This window comes from Trichechus manatus, unplaced genomic scaffold (genome assembly GCF_000243295.1).
Source record: "Trichechus manatus latirostris isolate Lorelei unplaced genomic scaffold, TriManLat1.0 scaffold00103, whole genome shotgun sequence".
Taxonomy (NCBI): Eukaryota; Metazoa; Chordata; class Mammalia; order Sirenia; family Trichechidae; genus Trichechus; species Trichechus manatus.
In genome coordinates, this window is record NW_004444039.1 from 5378265 (window position 1) to 5384887 (window position 6623).

Genomic DNA, 6623 nt, shown 5'->3' on the forward strand with positions numbered 1-6623 from the left:
ATACTGGGAATCATGGCCTAGCCAAGTAGACACATATTTTGGGGGGAACACAATTCAATCCATGACAGTCATATTAACTGATCTTCCTTGTAGACATATGGGTATTATCCTATCAGTGACAATGATGTACTCCAGGATAGACTTTAAAATGTTCTTTTTGATGAGGAATGCGAAGTCACTCCTCTTCAATTTGTCATTGCTGGCACCGTAGACCATATGATCGTCCGATTCAAAATGGCCAATACCAGTCCATTTCAGTTCACTAATGCCTAGGATACCAATCTTTATGCACTCCATTTCATTTTTGACAACTTTCAGTTCTCCGAGATTCATACTTTGTATGTTCCAGGTTCCTATTATTGATAGATGTTTGCAGCTGTTTCATCTCATTTTGAGTTGTGCCACATCAGCCAATGAAGGTCCTGAAAGCTTAATTCCATCCTTGTCATTAAGGTCAACTCTACTCTGAGGAGGTTGCTCTTCCCCAGCCGTATTTTGAGTGCCTTCCAACTTGAGGGGCTTATCTTCTGGCACTATATCAGACAATGTTCTGCTGCTATTCATAAGGTTTTCATTGGTAATTTTTTTTAGAACTAGATCACCAGGTCCTTCTTCCTAGTCTGTCTTAGTCTGGAGACTCCACTTAAACTTGTTCAGCACGCGTGACCCTGCTGGTATTGGAAATACCTTGTGGCATAGCTTCCAGAATCACAGCAACACAAAAACCACCACAGTAGGACAAACTGAGAGATGAGTGGTGGAATACATACTGAACATGATTCCATATTTGAGATTCTAAGTCACTTCAGCATTTGTTTTGTCTCTGGCACATCATGTACATAAACCTCCAAGGCACTGCGGGTGATACAAACAGTCAGTGAGCACAGGTCTGTGGGCTAGTCAGTGGGTGAGTGTGGAGGGCTCCAGTTCGCCCAGCCATGCACTCGTTTTTCAGTACTCTGCCTCAAGGCCACCAAACCAAAACCAAACCCATTGCCATTGAGCTAAGTTTTTAAAAGATTCAATACCAAAGCCTAGAGAAATTAATTCAGTGCCTTACCTAAAGTCACACAGGTAGGGAAGGGCAGACGGTAGTCAAAACTGAGTCTCTCTTCTACCACAAAGGCTCCCAATGGAGAGGGTGCCAAGTACACCAAGACGTCACTTCAGTGGTAGGGGCAAGGATTGGTGGCTTTCTCGTACAACGGGAAAGTTTAGGGACGAAAGCTTTTAGAGCTCAAAGAGCATCAGAACCGTTTATGCAACACCCACTACATATGCCAATCACTGTGCCAGACACTGGGATAGGAAGATGCAGAGACAGTCCTGTGCTCAGGAACACGCAGGGGAGAGGAGGGTTTTCACTAATACAGCATGACAAAGCCAGGCACGGGGGGCGGGGGGCCACAGGAACTTGAACGAGTGGGCTGGCATCTAAAACAGATGAGGGAGATGAAGGGAAGCCTTAGCAAGAGACAGCAGGAGTCTGGCAGAAAGAGCACTCCAGGGGGAAGGGAGCAGCGCAGGAGCAAAGACACTCTCCGTCACGGTTTCTTACACAGGTGTCACTCGGTTACAGTGGGTTACGGTTACAGTGGGTTACGGTTACAGTGGGTTATGGTGCTGACTGCCTCAGGCAGCTGCTAGCTTCTCACAGACTGTCTAAACTAGCTTTCATAGCATCTAGGTTAGGAGCAAACTCCTCAAATTTCAACATGCAGTTCTGGGTTAATTAAGATGTAAGTTTTTACCTATTTGTAACTAATCTTTGTTTGATCCAAAGATCTCTTAAATCCAGAAGCATTGTGAAGGGGCTGTCTGAAGTGCAGGGAGGCATGTGAACTCTCCAGCCTAAGGCTGCTACCCATTGTGACCTAGCTTGGATGGCTAGGGATGAGCCAACCAGAACCCGACCAAATGAAGAGAAAGATGTTTGACACCATGAGCTGGTGTAGATTGTTGCAATCTGATGGCTTGCTCTGGACTGGACTCCGCTTTTGGATGCAGATGTTTCAAGTTCCAACTGAAGAGAAGACTCTTCAAGATCAAGGAAAATGCTTGTCTCCTCAGCACTGGTTTAATAGGGGCAGGCGATTTAAATATTGGCTATCTAAAGTAGGGGGAGAAAAAGGCATGAAGCGGCTGGCTTACATGCTTTCATGGGTGTGCTTACACTCAAAATGAGGGGGACAAGGGAGCATCCCCACTGAGTAGATTCCTTGTTTCCTGATGGGTTGGGGGAAGAGAGGGTGGGGAAGATGCTGACAGGAATACATGATTCAGTTGTGAGTACTGACTATTAACGGTTAACTGTCATGGTAAAAACTCATCGTAGAAGCTGTAAGTGTGAAAGAGTGGACTATGGGGGAGGCATTGCTGGACTCGAGTACAGCGGTCAAACTTAAAGTCCCTTAAAGGTTTTGCTATGCTGATACCTTGTGAGGCTCAGAGCAAGGGAATCATCTTCTCTCAGTTAATTTTTCTCACAGGCCAGGAAGGGTGAAGCTGAGATGACTTTTCCAGAACCTGATGGGATCAGATGGACGCCTGCAGCAGACCTGAATGGCTGGCACCTGAGTAACCTCACCCTGAGGACTCTGCCCTACTGAAGGAGTAACTGTTAATGACTGTTTTGTACTGGTAAAATGATTGGCAGGGGGAAGCCATCCTCCAAGGATGGAACAACCATGGCTAGAAAAGCCAGCGGGGGGCCTGCGGTGCAATGGATCACTTTTGTGTGGCCTTTCTCACCGTGGTCTTGTAACTTTCACCCAAGTGATTAGGCGAGACTGTGCAGATATGGTAATTGTGGCCCACCAAAGAGATTGGTCGGTTTTGTCATCCTGCTGGGCTTGAAATGAACCACCCCAGAGGCGGGAAGAGAAGACACCACCACCACCAAGGAAGAACAGCCAGGAGGCAGCGCTTTCTTTGGACCCGGGATCCTGGCACTGGGAGGCTCCCGGGACCAGGAGACAGAGAAGAGTGAGCTGGAACCCTGAAGATGGTGAGAAACAGTGGCAGGAGACACCCAGCAGGAGACACCTGACAGCAGAGACCGGGCAGCAGCAGATGGCGTAGGTGGGCTTCCCAGCCCACGGAGAGTAAAAGCTGAGTGCCTTTGGTCAGAGGCTCAGAGCCAGGGAGAGGTGTGCCTGTGAGCACGGCTGGGAAGAGGCTGTCCTGACGGAAGAACTGTATCCTGAGTGTTCTTGAGCCTGAATTGTTTAACTGTTAGCTCCCTAACAAACCTCTTAATTGTGAGTGTGGTCTGTGAGTTCTGTGTGGCCATTGCAATGAATTATGGAACCCACTGGAGTAGTAGAGAGTGCTGTGGGAAGGACGGTTGGTGTCAGAGTTAGTAAAGATGCTGGAGAGAGGAGGCTTGTCTGACCTCCACCTCATAGGAATCAGCCTTGGGCTGCTGATCTTGGTTCTCCTTCCCCCTTGTGGGGTTGGAGGAGGTCAGACACCACCCTCACATTTTCACAAACATTCACATTTTCTAATTTATCTTAAATTTTAAAAGGGTAGTGACTGCCCTTCACTGCCTGTGTGACTTTAAGTAAGGCACTGAATTTTTAAAAATCCCATCCCTCCTTCTACAGTAGAAGGTAGGGCCTAGGGCTTAAAAGCCTGTTTGTTTTTAATAAAATTTTACTGAAAAGTAAAAGTGTGATGACAAGTAGTTTTACACTTCTCTTCAAAGACGTTTCAGGACTGGCTTGTATCATATCTATGTACCCCTGTAAACCACTGGTTTAAGTCTGCAAAAGGCTGATAAAAATAACGTCGTTCATAACGGTTTTGAATCTACCTTCAGGGACCACATAAAGCAGCTAATAAATGTGACTGTGGAAAGCCCAAGTGAAACAATTAAATTTGCAAAATCTAAATATTAATCAATGAGTAATTATATGTAAAATTTTTAATAACATCATAAACGGTACCAAAGGAATTTATGTGGGGGAAATAGGCAAAATGACGTTATTATGTTAGATTATTTTTCATTACTTTATTAAATGGAAAAACGACTAGGACACTCAGCCTGGGAGCTGCTGCTATTGGCATTGAGAAAGCAACATTCAGTTCACTCTGTTGTAACTGGTCTGACAGGGTCTTCAAATGAACAAAAGATGATCATAGCTGATCGGATTATTTAAACAGCTACTTTACTTTGATTATGGATAAGAACCAGAATAATTAAATTTAATATGGAATCCATTAACTCCAAGCTACTTGGTTCCTTCAGTGGTGCGTACGTTATCCTCAGCATACACAGGACTGGCTAGGAGTAGGGCTCTGAAGGGCAAGCGTGCAAGGCCAGCTCTGCCCTTACAGAGAACAGGACAGGAGATACTTCACATGCAATGGGGGCTAACCATACAATAAGCCAAAGTATGTAAACCAGCTAACTTCGCATTTGGCAGTAAGTGAACAATTCATGTCCTGCTGCTATTCGTAAGGTTTTCACTGGCTAATTCTTTTCAGAAGTAGACTGCTGGGTCCTTCTTCCTATCTGCTGAGCAAATAATCGGAGAAGCTCGACTATATGAAGAAGAACGGGGGCGTCAGGATTGGAGGAAGACTCATTAACAACCTGCAATACGCAGATAACACAACTTGCTTGAGGGAAGTGAAGAGGACTTGAAGCACTTGCTGGTGAAGATCAAAGACCACAGCCTTCAGTACAGATTACACCTCAACATAAAGAAAACAAAAATCCTCACAACTGGACCAATACGCAACATCATGACAAACGGAGAAAAGATTGAAGTTGTCAAGGATTTCATTTTACTTGGATCTACAATCAACACCCATGGAAGCAGCAGTCAAGAAATCAAAAGATGCACTGCATTGGGCAAATCTGCTGCAAAAGACCTCTTTAAAGTGTTGAAAAGCAAAGATGTCACCTCAAAGACTAAGGTGCGCCTGACCCCAGCCATGGTGTTTTCAATCATGTCATATGCATGTAAGCTGGACAATGCATAAGGAAGACCGAAGAAGAACTGATGTCTTTGAACTGTGGTGTTGGCGAAGAATACTGAATATACCATGGACTGCCAAAAGAATGAACAAATCTCTCTGAAGAGGTACAACCAGAATGCTCCTTAGAAGCAAGGATGGTGAGACTACATCTTACGTACTTTGGACATGTTATCAGGAGGGATCAGTCCCTGGAGAAGGACATCATGCTTGGTAGAGGGTCAGCGAAAAAGAAGAAGACCCTCCACGAGATGGACTGACACAGTGACTGCAACAGTGGGCTCAGGCATAAGAACGGTTGTGAGCACGGCTCAGGACCGAGCATTGCTTCGTTCTGTAGCACAGGGGGTCACTAGGAGTCAGAACCAACTCACAGGCACCTAACAACAACAAACAGTTGAATATTAAAAAAAAGCATAGGTAAAAAAATTTTATAGAGATTAGCTAAATCTTGCAGAAGCCATTTAAAACAATTTTGCTGACCAACAGTGATCATGACGTAATAAACACCACCTGTGGAGCTGGGACTAAACTAGATCAAAATATCAGTAACATTCTCATTTGTTTCTGACAAACTTAAATATCTGTAAAGTATATTCAAGCTGATGTTCTTAGATATATGACCCCCTATAGGTGAGGGAGGAGCCCTGGTGGTGCAGTGGTTAAGAGACTGGCTGGTAACCAAAAGGTTGGCAGTTTGAATCCACCAGCCGCTCCTTGGAAACCCAATGGGGTAGTTCTACTCTATCCTATAGGGTCACTATGAGTTGGAATTGGCAACAAGTTTGGTTTCTTTTGTTTGTTTGTTTATAGGCGTGGGAAGAACCCTGGTGGTGCAGTGGTTAAACACTCCGTTGCGAACTAAAAGTCGCTGGTTCAAACCCACCAACCTCTCTGCAGGAGAAAGATGTGGCAGTCTGCTTCTGTAAAGATTATGGCCTTGGAAACCCCACGGGGCAGTTCTACTCAGTCCTATAGGGTCACTATGAGTCGGAATCAACTTGATGGCAATGGGTTTATAGGTGAGGAGGATTAAACTTCAAACTATTTTTCTAAAAAGAAAATATGTCATAAAGGTGATAATTATATTGAAAAATAAGTATGTTCCTTTTAACCTTTTTATTTTCAGGTGGACAGATGGCAATTACCATTATATTCTAGCTGAGCTGGCTGACTACGGAGCTAGTGAGACAAGAACTTGAATGAATTTGATTCCAAGGCAGGCCAATTGACTTCTCACAGAGGAAATTCTGTTCCAGATACAAACTGGACTTGCCACCGTAGTCACTCCTCTGTTAGTAATGTGGGGGCCAGGTAAAAATATGTGAATGGTTTGATATCAACCTGGAACCACTGATGAGAAACAAATCACACATCCGTCTGAACAGGCCAGGACATCATGGTCTTGTGTAGAATGGCAAAGTTAGACTAAAAATGCTTGGGGTCGTCCACAGTCATTTTATTGCCTACTATCAAACTGACATTTATGTTTCACCCTTTACAAAGTTTCAAAGGCTCCTCAGTACTTTCAGAACCACGTGAGAAGCCTTAACTTAGCATTCAGGACCTACTGCCCTCTAGCCATTGCCTACTTCTACAATCTCACTGACCACTATTTTCCTTCACATATTCTACAT

The 6623-nt window shown here is 44.5% G+C and overlaps 1 protein-coding gene across 7 annotated transcripts in view; it reads right to left on the reverse strand.

The window, feature by feature from the left end:
- Positions 1–6623, reverse strand: part of DTNBP1 (dystrobrevin binding protein 1) — a 156201-nt gene that overhangs the window by 87489 nt on the left and 62089 nt on the right. The window lies entirely within an intron of this gene.